Source organism: Vipera berus (assembly GCF_964194415.1).
Source record: "Vipera berus genome assembly, chromosome: 17".
NCBI classification, from domain to species: Eukaryota; Metazoa; Chordata; class Lepidosauria; order Squamata; family Viperidae; genus Vipera; species Vipera berus.
Window position 1 is genome coordinate 579,233 of NC_138220.1, and position 19,059 is coordinate 598,291.

The following is a 19,059-nucleotide window of genomic DNA, read 5'->3' on the forward strand; positions in this document are numbered from 1 at the left end:
TGAAGTTGCAAAAGTGACTTGTGACTTGTCCTCACACTTACCACCGTCGCAATGTCTCCTGAAGTCACATGACCAAAATTCAGGTCTTTGGCCAACCGGCATGTATTTTAGGATGGTTGCAGCATCCTGGGGTCACGTGATTGGGTGAAATTTGCGAAACTTGTGAAATTCCCAGCTGTCTTCAAACAAGGTAAGTCAAGAAGTGAAGCCTAATTCGCTTAAATGACCATGCGATTCACTTAATGACGTGATTTGCTTAACGGCCACGTGAATAGCTTAACCACGAAAAAAGGCACCTAGCTTAGCAGTGGAAATGCTGCTCTTGATTTCGGTCGTTGAGTTGAGTACTACCTAGGCCACACGACGCTACAAAAACAGCCCCCCCTGGCCTTTTTGACACCACCAGGACAGGTTGTAAGAAGCAGAGAGCAAAGCACCAAAAAAGAAAAAAGAAAACCCCCCCCAAAAAACCCTGCCGGTTTCTATGACAACAGCGTTGGCGGAACTGAAGCTGCCGACGCATTCCTGCACAAATTGCTGATTTATTCTGATGCTTCCCAGCGGGCCGGGGAAAATATGCTGAAATCCTCCATTTTCAGAAGATTCCTTCCTGGGGGGTGGACAGAGAGTCCCATAAAGTCAGAAGGGCAAAAAACGAGGCAATAAGAGGAAAAACCCTGAGAATTCGAAAGAGGATCGAGCTCTGGAAAGAATTTGTGGTCCAGGGCTGGAAGGGACCTGGGAGGTCATCTAGTCCAGCCCCCTGCTCAAGCAGGCGACCCTCTACTATTCTGGACAAATAGCTGTCCAGTCTCTTCTTGAAGGCCTCCAGTGATGGAGCAGCCACAACTTTGTTCCACTGGTTAGTTGTTCTCTTAGGAATTTCTTCCTTAATTGCAGGAATTGCCTCTCTCCTTGATGGGCTTCTCATCCTGCCTTCAGGTACTCTGGGAGAATAAGCTGACCCCCCCCCCCAACACACACACTTCTCTGTGGCAGCCCCTTTTGATACGCTCTACAATTCCACCCCATAATCTCTTCGCCTCTTTCTCTCCCTTGCTCTCCAAAACCTTTAAAAGGTCCTCTTTAAATATTTCCCGGCTTCTTTAAATCTCAGGCCGGGCAGGGAGATCCAGATAGACTGAGCGTCAAGCTCTCCACACCCTCAAGCTCCTTATTTATTCATTTATTTTCAAAAATCAGGATTGTTAGCAATATTTATTCCTCTGGCAAGTTCTTCAGTGAGATTTGAGGCGCTCGGCTCCTGCTGCCAAGCCCAGAGGCGCATGTCTTCCCGAATAGATCTCAGATCGTGGCTACCTCTTGCATAGCTAATCCAGGTTTATTAAATATGTAGCCCTGGGCGATCACACAAGGTTTACAAGAGCGATGCCGCAACAAAGCACCAGTCAAGGTTTCGCCGGAGCCCGGCAATTCTTCACGCCAAATCTATTTTGCAGGCCTGCAAACAGCCGTGAACTTATTATGCATTTATGGCGATGCCCTACCAGGAGGGAGGGGGAGAGGAAACAGGGACCATTTCTCATTTATCCTTAAAAGGAATTCCAGAGGTAGGCAAAGTTGCTTCCCCCCCCCCTTCACGTGCAAAGTGCTCGTGCTGGTTGATTAAAAATCAAAGGGTATCAAAAGCAAAGGGCAGGCTTGCCCCCCCCCCCCAGCTGCCTTTGTAGTGTGGCCGGGTTTGGAGTGAGGCTTTCACGTCCTCCTCCTCGGGGAAAAGGAAGGGATTACGCTTCCAGCAACTTTGCCTTCCCTGTCAACAATACGGAAGCGATCCATTATTCGCTTTTTCGACAATGAGCTCTTGATTTCCCAGGCTGCAGCGACGATGAGGCTGCGGAGACCCCGGGTCAGATCTACAGCAGGTCAGTTGTGCAGGATCAGCCGATGCCCTCCAGATGGGCCAAGGAGAAGGGCACAGAAACAGCTGGAGCCAGACATGCAGGTCAAATTAAAGAAATTCCTTCCTTTCCTTCTTGCTTTTCTCCTTTCCTTCTCTTTTTTCCTTCTTTTCTCCATTCTCCCTCCCTTTCTCCCTCCCTCTTCTCTCATCCCCCTCCAGATTTGGCTGGAGGAAAACCATCCCACGGTTACTAGGCAACCATAAAAGGGAGATCCTTGGCTAGCATCGGCCCTGATTCATGGTTTAAGGTCACCGCGGTGGTGTTTTATCCACTCAGCTGCCAACATCAAACTCATGCAGAGTTTCAAAGGCACCTTTTTTAACAACCAGACTTTTTTTTTTTAAATAAAATAAAAATATCTCCTTTCCCCTTTCTCCTCCTTCCCAGCCTTTCATTCCTGCGATATGTTTTTCTATTTTTAAAGAAATACTAGTCCAGACAGCCCATGCAATCCATCCGACGTATAAAAAGCCCCATCGTGCTTTGAAAAAAATACAATTTCTGCCCCACGGGAAGTAGCAAAGGTGAAAAATAAATGATTTTCCCGGCAACTTTCTTCACTGCAGATATCTCTGGAATATGTAAAACTGCATTTCTCCCCAACTCAGTAAAGGCAACACACGATATTTCATAGAAATGGGGAGGGGGAAGGAATTATCAGGAGAGGCATAACCTACCTGGATCTCCATTCTCCCTGCAGATTTTCAGTGACGCTAAAAATTCAGGAGGGGCGCAGCTAAAGTTCAGAAAAAGCCCTGAAAAAGGAGGAATTTATACAAAATTCACACAAAGCCTCAGTTTACACAAAGCCTCTTTTGGAAAACAGGGACACCACTATGCAACATTTTAGGAAGTGAAATAGAAGCATTTTCCCTCAAAGAAAATTTAGGGTTGGGCGCGCGCACACACACACACACACACACACAGTCACACACACACTTGTATATAGGTAGAGAATTCATTTAGTGACCATTTGAAGTTCCAATGGGACTGAAAAAAGTGACTTATGACCATTTTTCACACTTACGACCGTGGCCGCATCCCCAGGGTCACGTGATCAAAACTCAAACACTTGGCGACTGACTCATATTTATGACGGTCGCCACGTCCCAGGGGTCACATGATCCCCTTTTGTGACCGTCTGACGAGCAAAGTCAATGGGGGAAGCCGGATTCACTTTACGACCGAGTGACTAACTTAACCACAGCAGTAATTCATTTAGCAACTGCAGCAAGAACGGCTGTAAAATGGGGCAAAATTCATTTAAGAACGGTCTCACTTAGCCATAGAAAGTTTGGGCTCAACTGCAGTCATAAGTGGAGGACTACCTGCCTGGGGCACAGGGTTGGACTAGACCACCTCCAGGGTCCCTTCCGGCCCTGGGACTCTGTGATTCAAAGAAGCTCTGCCTCCCTTATCAAACATACCTGTGGGTATAAAATCTTCTCTCAGTTCAGCCTTGCAATCCCCTCTCGCTTGAGCGCGGCAACGCCTGGAGCGGCTCAGCACACCAGCTTCCCTGTTGGGCTAATGCCTGCTTTGCAGTTGAGAATAGCTGCCTGGCCTGTTCCCCTCGCTCGCTCGCTCGGAGGACAAATGACCGATCTGAGACCCAGAATGACAGAAATGGCAAGGATGCAGAAGGCTCTAAAGGGAGCTGTCCAGCTCTTGGTGCTGAAAACAGCATTGGAAAGTATGGGTATACTGATTTAAAATTTAATTAATAACCTTTATTCATGCATCTAGTTGTTTCATTTGCATCCTGTTTTTTTAAAAAATTATTCAAGGTGGCAAACATATCCAACACGCTCTCCTATTTTCCCTACATCAACCCTGCGAGGTGAGTAACTGCGAGGTGAGTAAATACACACACAGAGACACACTTCCCCATCTTGATTCTTTTGCCTTGGGGGGAAAGGCAAAAACCACAATTATAATCGTCAAAGCCGTCCAAGCTCCTTCCAAATGCCAAGGAAGGTAAACGCATTAACCTTATCTTGATCTAAGTTGTAATTACACGAAAGCCGGGGCTGCGGAGTAAATGACTACATTAATAACAATTTCGTTCCGATAATTAATATCATTTCTGAGATCTCTGAGCTGTTTACTAATTTAGATGCCTCCAACGGAGCGACTTGCTCGGCACCCAAGCCGTGGACCGGGCTCTCTAATTGGCTGTGAAAATCAGTCCTCAAACTTACAACTGTTCGCTTAGTGACCAGTTACAAAGGCCCTGAAAAAAAGCGACTTAGGACCGTTTTTCACACAACCACCGTGGCATCCCCCAGGGTCACAGGATGAACATTCCGACGCTTGTCAACTGACTCGTACTTATGACGGTCGCAGTGTTCTGGGGCGATCCCCTTTTGCGACCTTCTGTTGAGAAAAGTCAATGGGGGAAGCAAGATTCACTTAACAAGGGTGGCAAGATGGGTTGTAAAATGGGGCAAAACTCACTTAACAAATGTCTCTCTTTGCAACAGAAATGTTGGCTCCATTTGGTCGTAAGTTGGGGATTACCTGAGACGGCTTTGGCAGAGATGGCAAAATCAACTTTTCATCAAAAAAATGTTTTGGTATTTATTTAGTTTTGTTTCTCCTTGGAAACCACTGCTGGACTTTTTGCTCAACCTTGAGAAAAAAAACCCCGCAACTTTGATTTTAGATTTTGGGAAGGAGACGGATTCTGTTGCCATAGAAACGGGCTTGAAAAGTTCAGAAGGGTGAAGCAAAAAGCTGTACTTTTTTTTTTCCTGTTGCACTGAAAAAAGGCCGAAGCCGCTACTTTCTGTCCATCTACCTCTCTGCAGTTTTTCTGCCTCTCAGCTTTGTAACTCTTCTTTTCTTTTCTGCATATTTATCTCCCCACAGACTTTAATAAAAATGAAAGAAAAAAAGATATCTCTAACTGAGCACCAATTTTTTTAGCAAAGGGGAAGACCAGCTTCTCTCCAAGGAGAGGAATCGCCAGAACCTGGAGAGGCCTGTCGTGAGCAGAGGGGTGGAACTGATGACCTCTAGGGTCCATGGAGAGAACCTGATGCTCATTTTCCAACATTCAAAGGAGACAGAGATGGAAAAGTGACGGAGGAGGAGGAGGAGGAGGAGGAGAAATAAAGGTGAAGTAATGATGGAGGAGGAGGAGGAAGAAGAGTGATGGTGGAAAAGAGTGAAGGAGAAGGAGTGGAAATGAAGGAGGAGAGGAGAAAGAGAAGGAGCGAAGGAGAAGGAGGTGGAGAAGAGAATCTCCAATACTCCAGGGGACTCTACTCATTGTCTACTCCTTTCACAGACCTGATCATCTGCAATCATCCACCCAGACAGGAACATTTCCCCCCCAAAGTCAATATCCCCAACCAAACCCCAGTTTATTCCCAACACTCTTTTGTTTCTCACCCGGGAGACTGACTCAATTTCACCTCCTCTTCCTCGCAGTTGTAACTTCTATGCTATCCTTAGCTTCTAAACCCCTCCTTGTAAGATTACACCTTCTTCCGCCACGGTTCAAACTTTCCTCCGGCCCAACTCACTCAGCGTTAGATTTGCGCAGCTGCCTTTTGTGTCCGGGAAGCCAAAACCTCAACGCAAAACCCATCGCACCAGGAGAGATTTGCAGCACAAAGACAAATCACTCGAAGTACCCAGATTTGTTCAACCAGCCCTTTAGCTGAGCAAATAACTTTATTTGCCATCGCAAGCCAGGTTATATAGAAAGAGGCTCGCTCCTTTCTCAAACTGCAGGACTTAATTTGCCGGGTGGGAGGCACTTTTATTTTAAATATAATTTTGCTTCCGAGAATGGAGACCTGGGGGGCAAGGGGAAATATTTTTGATCCGATTTGGAGGGGTTTAAAAAGGGAAAAAGATACACCCCCCCTTTTAATCTCTCCCCCCAATCAGGAACAACCTCACTGTCCAAAATTCCAAATTTTGCTCCGTTGTTATGGTTTTATATATATATTTAATCCGGAACAAATCAAAGGGGAGAGATTTTTTTTTAAATAAAATAAAATAAAATGGTAAATAATGTTTTTTTACCCCCAGCAGCAGGGCTGAAAATAAAAAAATAAAAAAATCCAAACCGGTTCTGGGGAATTCAACCAGAGACTCATCATTGAAAACATTAGCTGATTCCTGGGAAAAAGTCCAAAGAAAGTCCAAGGGGAAATTCCCCATTTCTTGCAACAATGATAACATTTCATCGCTTCCGCGAGCGTCAAAGGGGGTCACTTGGGGAAAACCCACTTCAATGCTGGAGAAGCTAAATTGTGTGTAACATTTGCTTGGGGTGGAACAAGTCAGAGGCCTGGTCTTCTCCTTAAACACACGTGGCTTCTCCAAATCGTTCTGGTGACCTTCCTTGGTCAGCCACGTTCTCAATTATTTTGGAAGACAAGCAACGGTATTCTGCAGGAATATCTTTCTCTCTCTATCTATCATCTGTCTGTCTGTCTGTCTGCCTGTCTATCTCTTTGCTTCAACTTCTCTGATGCCTCCAGACTGGGGGGGGGGGGAAGCGATTGTTGTAGCCTCTTCCAGCAAGTTCTGCACACAGAGACACACACCATTAATGAGCTGATGTTCCTTTAAGGAGCGTTGTGCTGTTGCTGGGCTGGGCTCTGCCTCCCGACCCAACCGGGTAATTTACAGACACCAGCAGAAATTTTATTTGCCCAGAAACCCAATTCCCGCCGAGTCTCTCTTACCCTCCCAGTGTGCGGCCGCCTCCCCCAAGCCTTGATGGTTTGGATTGAAGGTATAATAATATGAGCCAGAGAAATAAAACACTAATTAAAATTCTACTGGTGTGAGCAAATTGCCTACAAATTAGATTGCTGGTGAAGGAACTAAAGGCCCGTCTCCCTCTCGGAGCAAAAGTCTCCCCTCCCTCCGGGCTTCGCTCGTTCACCCCTCCAGCAAGGAAGATCCAGCGCGAATCTGACCCTCTCAAGGAGGGACCGGAGGGACCGGAGGGGGCCGCAAGCCTGGCACGGTGGCAGAGTGGCGTTTTAGCCGAGTGACACAGAAACGGAGTTGGGAGGGACCTTGGAGGTCTTCTAGTCTAACCCCCTCTTTTCAAGCAGAGACTGGACAGCCACTTGTCCGAAATGGCCTGGGCTCTCCTGCTTGAGCAGGGGGTTGGACTAGAAGAGCTCTAGGGTCCCTTCCTCCTATGATTTTATGATTCTGAGGGAGAGCGAGAGAGAGAATAGATGGTAGATAATAGTTCCAACCAAGCCCTGCAGAAAAATTCTCCCTGAACAACCACAACAGCAACAAAAAACAACCCTTCCGTTGGCGGCAAAGTTGCTGGAGAAAGCCAGCTCATCTCCTCGGCAGAAGAGGACGATGCAACCTCGGCCTTCCGTCTCCATAGCAACTTGGAGCCCCCAAATAAAATAAAATAAATAAACAAACAGGAGGCTTTAATTTTGCACAGCTTATTTGGCTAGCAGACCTGGGAGCCATCAAGAGAAGATTGCATCCATTACGTCTCAGCAGGGCCAGCCTTACCAGCCATGAGAAGAGAAGCCACCAGAGACGCTGGCAAGACCTCGCCTGCAATGGACCGAGGCGTGGGGAAGATGGGGGGGAGGGGGGAGAAGAGGAAAAAACACGGGGGGGGGAATAACACCACGATAACCAGTTTATTCTGAACAGAGGCAAAGCAGGCCGAGTCGGGACCATTTGCAGCTAGGAAGCATCGTCCTCCAATGGGAAGGAGGCCAGAGACTTTGACCCCATGGCTGTTGTGTTGGGTGTGGCTTGTTGTTTTCGCAAGGCCCCCTTTGCTCAGGATGGGGGGGGTTAGGACTGCTCAGGGGGGGCTGCTTCCAATGGATCAGAACAGAGCTGGAAGGGACCTCGGAGGTCTTCTAGTCCAGCCCCCTGCTCAAGCCAATCAATCCATCAGTCAGAATAGAGCAGGAAAAAGCGAGTTTTGCAAAGTGGGGTTCCTTTTCGCGGATAAGGTTTTAAAATCATCCAGCTTTTCCAAACCAAGCTGATATCGAAAGTCACGAAACGATTAGGAAGAAAATGGTAAATCAGCCTCAATCCTATTCAAAATCAATATTTGGGGATTTTTATATTCACAGGAGGACTGAAATTAAAGCAAGAGAAAATTCTAAACGTGGTTTTATATATACATACATACGTGTGTGTGTGTGTGTGTGTGTATATATATATATATATATATATATATATATATATATATACATACATACATACATACATATACATATGTATATGTATACGTATATTCTATATGTATATATATATTTTCATTTCAATTATTTCCAGGAGTGTAAAGTTTAACCTTGACATCCAGATTTTTCATTTGGAAGAAACACATTTATGATTTTTGGCGTGAAGGTTTTGCAAATTTACAGGGCCGTCGTGGCGCTTTTGCAAACCTTCTCAACACTTTTTCAGGGATTCCCTAAAATGCACAGGAAATGTTGGGGCATGCAGAGAAAGGAAAATGTGCGATTTAGGAGCCCAACGTGTGTTAAGAGCAAATATTAATCAGAATATTGGCAGTTGTGTTGCAGAAAGGCCTTTGTATACAAGCGCAGTTTAATTTCAGTGCAAAGGCCGTTGTGTTTTTAAATGCTGCCCGGGGACCGATGTGATTCAACACGCCTGGAATTGTGACATTCCAGCAGTGCGCTAAACGGCCCTCACTGGAATTGTTTGGAAATATGGATTCTGCTGACAAACCATCCCAGGTTGTGTTTGTGGGGCCTGAGATGGTCCTCCAGAGAATAGGGCAGGTCAGATGAAGGGGGAGGACCCAGCAGAAGATAAAATCGGAATATTTAGGGCAGGGGATGGAACAAGAAGATAATAATGAAACCCTATACCGTTTCAGACAAATGTTCGTGAACAAATACCCATTGTCGAAACTTAAACTATAAAGCGATTTTTACAAAGAATGAGTTTCTTTTAAACATTCTCCGCTTACCTTCCAGCTTTCTTGATTCCCAAAGCTTCTCCTTGAGCTGTTCACGCACAGGCAGGGCTACCTCCGACCTTAGAATCGTAGAGCTGAAAGGGACCTTGAGGCCTTCTAGTCCAACCCCAAGCCCAGAGCAGGAATCTTCAAGGCCATCTCAGGCCAAAGGCCATCATCCAATGTTGGTTTGAAAACCTGCAGGGATGGGTCTTCCATGAGCTTGAAAGTCAGGCTGTTGATGTCTCGTGAAGCTGGTCGTCAGAGTAAGAAATCAGAAATCTTATCTCCTTTCTCACTTTGTTGACATCTGCTCAAGAGTTAGAAGGTCAGTGTGTAGCTGAAGAGCCCGTTGTGGTTGGAAGAGTCCAACTTCTCTTGGGGAGAAAAGCTTCTACGGGTGGTGTTCCTCCCCCTTGGTGGCTTTGAGACGTGTGGGCTTCAACTCCCAGAATCCCCCAGCCAGGATTCACAGAAGATGGACTCCACAGAGAGAAGCTAATGTTGCGCCTGCTGATGTCTTTCACATCTAAGTGCTTCATTCCCTGGCAACAGGTGCGTCTCCTCGATTCTCTTTCCAGGAGTGTAAAGTTGGCGGGTTTGGCAATAAAGGTTTTTTTTTTAATGTTCAATTTTATTTTACAGCTTTATTTGGTCTGGAAACTTGAAGGCCAGGGAGGGAGGGAGGGAGAAAGGAAGGAAGGATAAGAGAGGAGGGAAGGAAGGCAGGACCAGGAAGGAAGGAAGGAAGGAAGGAAGGAAGGAAGGAAGGAAGGAAGGAAGGAAGGAAGGAAGGAAGGAAGGATCAGAAAGAAGAGGGAGGGAGTCACGTTCTTCGCTGCCATTGTAACCTCGGTGGCTAAATGAAGGGTCCTAAGTCTCGGACCACCCACATCCGCCCCCCCCCCTTGTAAGCAGGCAGATCAAATCCATCAAGGTTTGAAAATGGATTCTATCCATGAAGGCCAATCTAGCCCTGTTTTTCTCCCCTACAGCTGGGAAAAGAAAAAAATAAAACAAAAAGGGGGGTGGGGAAGAGGTTTTCTAAACCCACCTGAGCCTGCTCACCCTCCGCTCAGGCGTGAGAGAAAAAAATTGGCTCAGCCATCAAGGCTTGGGGGGGGTTTATGGAAATTTCCGTAAATTCGTGTTCTTTGCCAGGCGAGCGAGCCTCGCTTTGCAACGGAGCGTGACCTGGGCTTTGCATGCATTTGCATGGCAAGCAGGCTCGGCCCAAAAGGTGCCAAGTCCTCGGGAAAACGACGGCAGCCTTCAGAGCCCAGTCTGGTCCAGTTTTTTGTTTTTTTTAAAAAAAATTTAAAATAGTGAATAGTGTGCAGAGAGAGGAAAAACTGCACATTGGGGGTGGAGAGGGGGGTGGAGAAGAGATTAAGACAGCCCATATGCCGGGAATTTCTCCTACTCGAGCAGGGGGTTGGACTAGATGACCTGCAGGGTCCCTTCCAACACTGTGATTCTGTGTTCTCCTTCGCTCTGATCCTCCAGTTCACGTTCTTTACTTATTTTTTAAAAAAGGTAACTGAATCAGTCCTGGGAGAAGGAGCCTATTAAGGCTAACTGGCCTTGAAGACTCCCCATCACCCGGAGTCGGGTCCCTTGTAAACAAACCAGAGCTTTGCTTGCCCCAAATGCTGGTTTAAAGCAGGCCTTAGCTTAACCCTTCTCTTCTTTTCTCCCCTTCATTCTCTTCTACCTCTCCTTCCTTCCTTCCTTCCTCTCTCTACTTTTCTCTTCATCCTTCCTTCCTTCTCTCTTAGCACTTTTTCTCTTACCCTTTTTTCTTCGTTCATCTACCTCTCCTTCTCTCCTCTTTCCTCTTCTACCTCTCCTTCCTTCCCCTCTCCTTCTCTTCTTTCCTTTTTTCTTTCTTTCCTTCCTTCCCATTTTTTCTACCACTTCCCTTCCTCTCCTTCCCTACCATTTTTTCTCTTCCCTTCTTTTCTCTTCTCTTTGTCCTTCCTTCCTTCCTTCCTCTCCTACCAATTCTTCTCTTCTAGTCCCTCCCCCCCTCCCCTCCCCTCCCCCCCCCCCTGTTCCTCCACTTACTTTTTCCTGCTTCTACCTGCCACGGTATCCCCATAACAGACCAGGAAAAAATCACACAGGAAAAACACGCACACACACACAAATTTTCCCTTTTGTGAAAAAACAAAGCAAACCCTTTGAATTCCTCTCGGCAGTTCAACTCAGATCAATTTCAGACAATTTCTTCCCTCCCGGCGCATGTTGGTTTAATCTAAATGCCCAGGCAGAGAGCACGGCAAATATTTTTAGGGGGAAAACCCCCCAAAGATAAATAACTTTTAAATTAAGGCCTAGTTAGCATCATTACATATTTATAAGCCGTGCGGGTGGAGAAGACTTGGTTTTTTTGCAAACAGACATTTAATTGCTCTGGATTAACCCCTAAAAAAGCTGGTTGAGCTTTTTCTTCACAAGGGCCAGGCCAAAATCCAGCTTCTATTTTCTTTTTCAAGACGTTGGGCAGCCAATAATAACCGTTTACTAAATTTATAGCAATTCTGGATGGTTAACCAAGCTACGTCTCTCTCAGCCTGTTGGCTGGGCCAAGCTGTCATATTAAACCACGATATGGTGGGTTGGTTGCTTTGCAAGGAAAGCGCGCCCTGCAAGAAACCCTATTTTGTGTCTCCTCCGTTTAATTTTGCTTTATTTTCTCTTCCCTCTAAACGGATGTTCGCCAATCTTGGCCCATTTTAAGAGTTTGGACTTCAACTCCCAGAATTCCCCAGCCAGCATGGAGGGGGGAGGGTCACAACTGCAGACGTAAATCGAGGACTATCCAAATTGGAATTAAAAAGAATCTCCCCTCCGCTCAAAAATCTGCCAAAGGAAAAAGAGCTGCTGATAATTAAGCATCAACCCTGCCAGGCTTACAGGCCAGGGACATTTGCATTTCAAATTCTCTCTCTGAGAAATTTGCATTTTAAAGAAAGAAAGCCGGGAAATTGCATTTTGAAGAGGTGTTTCTGGAGCCCTTCGCATTAAAGCTTATGTAATTTTAGGGAAAGATGGGTAAAAGAGGCCCGCAAATTCTGGAAGACAAGCTCTGTTTCAGGGTTTGAAGAAATAGATACAGGTAGTCCTTGACTAATAACTGTTCGCTTAGTGACCGGAGACACAACAGCATTGAAAAAAATGACTTATGAACATTTTTCACACTGATAACCATCGCAGAATCCCCCACGGTCAGGGGATCAAAATTCAGCCATTTGGCAACTGTCTCGTCTATATGACGGTTCCAGCGTCCCGGCGTCGAGGACTGGCTTATATTCATGTTCTTAAGCTCAGGAAGGGGGTGGACTAGATGACCTCAAGAGAGCCTGCCAGCTCCTAGGTTCAACTCTTCTCCAAAACGTTTGGAAAGGATAAAGCAATAAAGGCTTATGGGAGTTTTTTTTTAATGTGTGTGTGTCTCCCAGACAGAAAACTGCCCGGCTAAATGTGCTCTGAAAGTCAATAAACTTTCTTTTTCCCCCTGCCTGCCCCCCCCCCCCAATTCGGGCGTCCCGAGGGGGCCGCAAAGGAGAGCCGAAAGTAATTCCATCCAAATGTAATAGCAAATGAAGGTGAGGGATTAAAAGGCGTATCGCCAGGGATCTTGCTGAGAACACGTTTGGGGAGTGGTGACAGTAGTAAGCGAACCGGTGGGCGGTTGGATGCTTAACAGAAACAGAACACCTTTTGGAGGTTTTAAAAAATAAAGGAACGCCATTCCACGAGTTTAGCAAAGAGTTCCCAGCAGTTCCTGGAATGACCATGCCAGCATCAAATGCTGCTGAATTATTATTATTATTATTATTATTATTATTATTATTATTATTATTATTGTTGTTGTTGTTGTTGTTGTTGTTGTTGTTGTTGTTGTTGTTGTTGTTACTACCACTACTATTATATTTTTAATAAGGATAAACAAAACAAATTTTCTGGCAGGCCTCATTTCTTGAAGTTGAAGGGTGCAAATTACAAAAAAGATTTTAAGTTACAAATTACGAAAGAAGATGTCAAGGCTTGAGAAAAAGTTCAGAGAAGAGCAACTAAGGTGATTAAAGGTCTGGAGACTAAAACATAGGAAGAACGGTTGCAGGATTTGGGCATGGCCAGTCTAGAGAAAAGAAGGGAGCATGGGGCAACAAGATAGGAAGTATTCCAGTATCTCAGGGGCTGCCCCGAAGAAGAGGGAGTCAAGCTATTCTCCAGAGCACCAGAAGCCACGGATGGAAACTCACCAAGGAGAGAAGCAGCCTGGAACTCAGGAGAAACTTCCCGACAGTGAGAACGACTAACCAGTGGAACTCCTGGCCTCCGGAAGCTGTGAATGGCTCCAACACTGGAAGTTTTTAAGAAGAGACTGGACAGCCATTGGTCTGAAATGGGATAGGGTTTCCTGCCTGAGCAGGCGGTTGGACTAGATGACCTCCAAGGTCCCTTCCAACTCTTATTATTAAAGAGCCAGTTTACTCACTGACTCTTTATTCTATGTCATCCTCAACTGTTTTTTTTTTTGGTTTTTTGCCACTTGTCATTTCTTCCCCGGGAGTCCAAATTTATTGAATTTTTCTAGACTTTGCCAGATCCGTCATCCTCCCTCAGAGGGAGGCTCCATGGCAGCCCCCGTTTCTACACATCCCCCCCCACTCAAAGATTTTTATCTGGTCCTCTGGCTTTAAGAGCCCAGCGGATGTTCTACTTTGCTAACTTTTTAAAGAGCTAGTAAACACGTACAGAGATGAGCCGGCTCTGATTTGGGGAATTTTATTTTCTGGGAGAGAGGAAGGTCAACAGCTCAAGGCTCGGCTGGCGTCTGTGTTTGAAGAATGGAGAAGAAAAGATTTCCCAGAAGGACACCAAAAGAAAAAGAAAAAAAAAGAAAAGAAAGAAAAAATTGCACAAGGAAGGTCGTCAATATTTATGCTGTCTCTTTCTCTCTCTCTCTCTCTCCAGACGAAAAAGAAAGAAATTTTGACAGTTTGAAAAGACGAATCCTTAAAAGAGATGAAGCTGCTTTGGGGGTTTGGCTCGGCTTCCGGAAGAAACGATGCAGGGCAGGATAAGCAGAAGGGACAAAGGTTGCCGACCTTTTCAAAAATCACTCATGGAACTGTGGGGTTTTAAAATTTTTGTTTTAAAGTAGGGTTTTGTTTCCAAGCACTGAAAAAAAAAACATTACTCAGCCTCTCTTGCAGAGCCCCCAACGGGTCCAATATGGCTTCCATCACTCCTGCCCAGCCGGTGGGAGATTTTGGGAGTTGTAGTCCGGAGATATTACGAGATTGGCCTTCCCTCTGTCTTCAGGTGACTTGAGCCTACAGGCCATCCTCGACTTACAACGGTTCATTTAGCGACCGTTCAATGTTACAACAGCACTGGAAAGAAAGGGAAAGACAGTTGTAAGATGAGTTTGACCCCATTTTACGACCTTTCTAACCACCGTTGTTAAGCAGATCCTTGCAGTTGGCTTCCCCAGCGACTTCGCTGGTCAGAAGGTCACCAAAGGGGATCACGTGACCCCAACACACTTGCAACCGTCTTAAGTACATGCCAGTTTCCAAGCCTCCAAATTTTCATCACGTGACCACGGGATGCTGCAATGGTCGTAGATGTGAGGACTGCTTGCAAATCGCTTTTTTCAGCACCGTCGAAACTTCAAATGTTCCTTCGGCAAATGGTCGTAAGTAGAGGACCTATTGAACGCTCCATTCTGGGACTGCTTTATATAGAGACAGACACATATCTTTGTTTTATATGACAATAAAGGTTTTCTGGTGTCATCTGTTCCTCTAACGACAGAAGTCCAGGGTTAACGTGCCATAGGCCCAGCATAAAGACACTAAATGTGTAAAAGGCTGAATTCTAGACGCAGTGGATAGTTTTGCCAAAATGGTCCGCCTTGCAGACAAAATGCTTTTTCACCGCTGGAGAAAAGCTGGAAAGATCATTCAAACAGCGGCCGGGTCTGGATGAAGAGACATCAAATCAGTGGAGGTGAGGGAACCTGCACTCACTAAGGCCTGTTTTTGGTTTTTGCACCTGAAAACTGAGAAGAGTTTTCAGCTCTTCGAACAGAAAGCCATTCACATAAATAGAAAGAAGAACCTTAGGGCTGCGAGGGACCTCGGAGGTCCTCTAGTCCAACCCCCTGCTCAAGCAGGAGAGCCTACACCATTCCAGGCAAGAGGCTGTCCGGTCTCTTCTTAAAAACCTCCAGTGATGGAGAGCTCACAACTTCTGGTGGCAAGCAGTTCCACGGGTTAACTGTCCTCACTGTTAGGAAGTCTCTCCTTAATTCCAGGCTGCTTCTCTCCTTGATTAGTTTCCATCCGTGGCTTCTTCTCCTCATTCTTATCCAAATAAGGAGGAATTTCCTGACTGTGAGAACAATTAATCAGTGGAACGGGAGTTGCCTCTAGAAGTTGTGGATGCTCCATCGCTGGAGGCTTTCAAGAAGAGTCCGAAATGGTGTCAGGTCTGCTGCTTGAGCAGGGGGTTGGACTAGAGGACCTCCAAGGTCCCTTTCCAACTCTGTTCTTCTGTGTTCTGTTCTGTCTCTATGTCTCTCCAAGAGCTCACCTCGGCCTCCCTTTTGGCCGAGGATCTCTGCCGGCTGGCTTGACGTCCGTCAAGATAATGACTCCTGAGTCAAGTCTATTTAAGGGGGCACTTAGGGGTCCACCCCAAGTAACCAATCTCATTAGCCGGTAGCGAAGGCGTTTGCTCCCAACCGCTCTGCCTTCTCTAAGTGAGCCTGTCATCGTTCACTTTGGCACCGAGTCTAAATATTCATCTTAACTAATAAAGATCTTGCTTGACGACATGTCATTAGGCAGCTGGCAGGCCGCCAAGAGTGTGCAAGCAGCCCCTTTGGTTTAATTAGGGGTTTTTCTCGTGCAGACGTCGCGGTTCTGACACGGGTGACAGGAGGAGCACACCTCCCAGGTTTTCTGGGAATTGGAAGAAGAGAGGGAGGGAGAGAGGGAGGGAGGGAGGGAGGGAGGGAGGGAGGGAAGAAGGAAGGAAGGAAGAACAAAGGGAAAGGAAAGACGGAGGCAGGAAGAAAGAGGAAGGGAGGGAGGAAGGAAGGAAGGAAGGAAAAAAAGATGAGAGAGGAAGGATTTCATCTACTTCAAAACACCTATGAGGACTGTCTCCATCATTCAAAGCATTTGCTAACGTGGCACACTGAAGTTCGTTGCACCTCCATGTCTCAATATTAAACACATTAAGAGGAACACACTCCAAATTTCAATCCAGTAGACCATAAGACTCCTTTTAACCACGCTGGAGAAGCGTAAACTCCCAGAATTCCCTGGTGCTAATGCGTCCCTTTTGCCGCATATTATCCGTTTGTGTGCCTGCTTACTCTCTTATAATCCCTTTCTCCGCAATCTCTCCACTCTAGGCAATGGGAGAAAAAATAAAAACGGGCATGGCTGGCTGGGGAATTCTGGGACTTGAAGTCCACACCTCAACCAAGGTTGAGAAGCACGGAACAACCTAGAAGGATGCAGTTAAGTTTCCCCTTAATCTTGGCCCCGTTTCTGTCCCTTTTTGCAACAGAAAGAAAAGAGAACAACCTTGGGAAGAGTCTGTCAACTTTGTTATAGCTTCGAGCAGCTGATGATCTATTTGCATTTGTCGGTAAGGCTGCCAGCCGTTTGCAGTCAGGCCTTCTTTAAATACCAGGCTGCATCCCAGGAGGGTCGAGATTAATATCAGCTCGTCCTTGTGGAAGTCGCCGAAAACAAGTAACTGCTGTAAAAGTTAATGAGTAATTTAAACCGGCCTGCCTGGATGACAGGAAAATCCATCCGTCAGTTAAAAGGCCGAGGGGGTTGCATAGCGCTTCCAAAGGCCGTCTGTGGGGCTGATTTGCACCCTTGGGGGGGGGGTAAAGCAACAAAAAAGACGGGATCTGGGATCCCTCCCCCCCCATGGGCTGGGGCAGGTTTATGGCCCAGTGGGTGCTCAGCATCCCAGGGTTAGAAACAGAGATATTCCTTCCTTCCTTCCCTCCCTCCCTTTCTCCTATCATTCTTCACTTCTTCCTTCCTTCCTCTCCTTCCTTCCCAATCTCCTTCCTGTCCTCCCTTCCCCACTCTACCTTTTCTTTCTTCCTGTACCATTTCTTCCCTTCCACTCCTTCCTTCTTCTCCATCCTCCAGCTAGGCTAATCAAACTTCTCCATTTTGTCCGTCCTTTAAAGGCTCACATTACCATGCTCAACATTTCTTCCCTCCCTCCCCCACCCTCTTCCCTTCTTAATAGCCCTCCACATTTAATACGCCACATTATCACAGCCGAATGAAGGAAAGCGCTTTGATGATGCACCTCGCCCAGATGCAATAAAAGCGTTTTATTGTCCTGGTCTTTTTCCTGCCTTTATAGACCTTGAATTAAAGAGAGAGGGGTAATCAATCTCTCCCCCCCCTTCCCCCCCACCCAAGCCCAGGAGAGTAAAAGAGGCCTCTGAAAAAGCAGGTTTTGTGCACCTTCAGAACACGCTCCCACTCGATGGGGGACTTGCAAACCTGTCACAAGATAGAGCAGGATTTACTGTCTCAGGTGACTTGCGGACTTCAACTCCCAGAATTCCCCAGCCAGCATCTTCCTCAGCCCAGCCCAGCCCACCTCACAGGGTTGTTGTGCAGCAGGAAAACAAAAGGCGGCAGCACGCCCTGCAACAGCCACGTGGAAAGAGGTCATAAATCACTTTTTACAGTGCCGTTGTAACTTCCAACGGTCACTAAACCGTCTTAAGTCGAGGACTACCTGTACATTGAATGCATTAAAGTAATAACCTGCCAAGTAGACAAACCAAGGGGGAAACAAAAGGGAGAGAGAGGAATAGCAGTGTTGTGTGCGCATGCGTGTGTTCTTTTGCGTACGCACAATTTTAATTAAGGGATCCCGGCGACACCGTGTCGACAGGCCAAGTTCACCGCACTGTTCGAAAACAAAAAAATTGAAAAGCAGGCTCAAAAGCCGCTATTTCTTTTTCATCCTGGACTTTCCGCTTTGAAAATTAGCAACTTGCAGGCCCAGGAGGAAAAGCAGAAACGAGGCCAGAAAGGGATCTTTTAAAAGGTTTATTTGCAGCTGACCAAAGAGAAATTTCGGCGCTGCGTTGCTTTAATCACCGGCCCAGCTTTGGGACTAATTGGCGAGAAACTTTGTGAAGGGTGATTAGCCAAGCCAAAAGCGCGCTCGGGGCCCCCCCTGCCTTTGCCGAGGGGCTGATCCGGCTACGAAACGGGACAAACCATTCTTCTGAACGGGTAACGAGCTCTATTCGGATATAACGTGCGAAGTTGATTTTTTTAAAGTTAAAAGTGCGCAAATTAAGGATAGCAAAAGAACCTCAGTTGTATTCTCGCAAGCCTGCACCAACAACCGTCCTTAAAGTGGTGGACAAGAAGCTAGTCCTCACTGTGCCAGACACATCTGCTTTCAATCCAGGTCTCTTTCCTTCTCTCTTTTCCTTCCTTCCCTTCCTCTTTTCTCCCTTCCTTCCTTTTCTCCCTCCCTCCCCCCCCCCCCCCCGGCCTTCATAATCCTCCAAGTCTACCTAAAAGATGAAAAGTGACTCTTTTCCGCTATGGAAACTTAACCCCTCCTCTCCTTCAAAATAAGAAAGCAAAATCCTGGTTAGCTGTGACAGGCCTCCCCATTAAACCTGGATATTCCTGGCCAAAAAGCCAAGGCTTCCCGCAACTTGTAAGGATCATTTGCATCTCTAGAATTAAATTTTCTGCAGAGGAATATCAAAACTGCCTCTCACTTCCCACCACTGTGTCGACGGAGATACTAAGCCTGCAATTAATTCCGCGGTTGAGGTTTTGCACGATCCAGGTTTAATACGTATGGATTTTTTTTTTAAAAAAATCACCCTTAAGCCTTTTTTTAGCAGTTTCATCTCCAGGTTTCCTTATTTTTTTGCTACCGTCAATCCTTTCTTCATTAATTAATGCTGGCGAGCTCATTTTGAGGCCGCTGGCACATTTGTTGAGGAGATGCATTAATCCTGGTCTATTTTTTTTAGAGTGGGGGAGCAGATTAGCCCCTTCTGGGCTTGAAACCCGACAGGCTTTCAGGTACATCCCCCAAAAACGCATCTTGGGGATCATTCGTTTTTCGCAG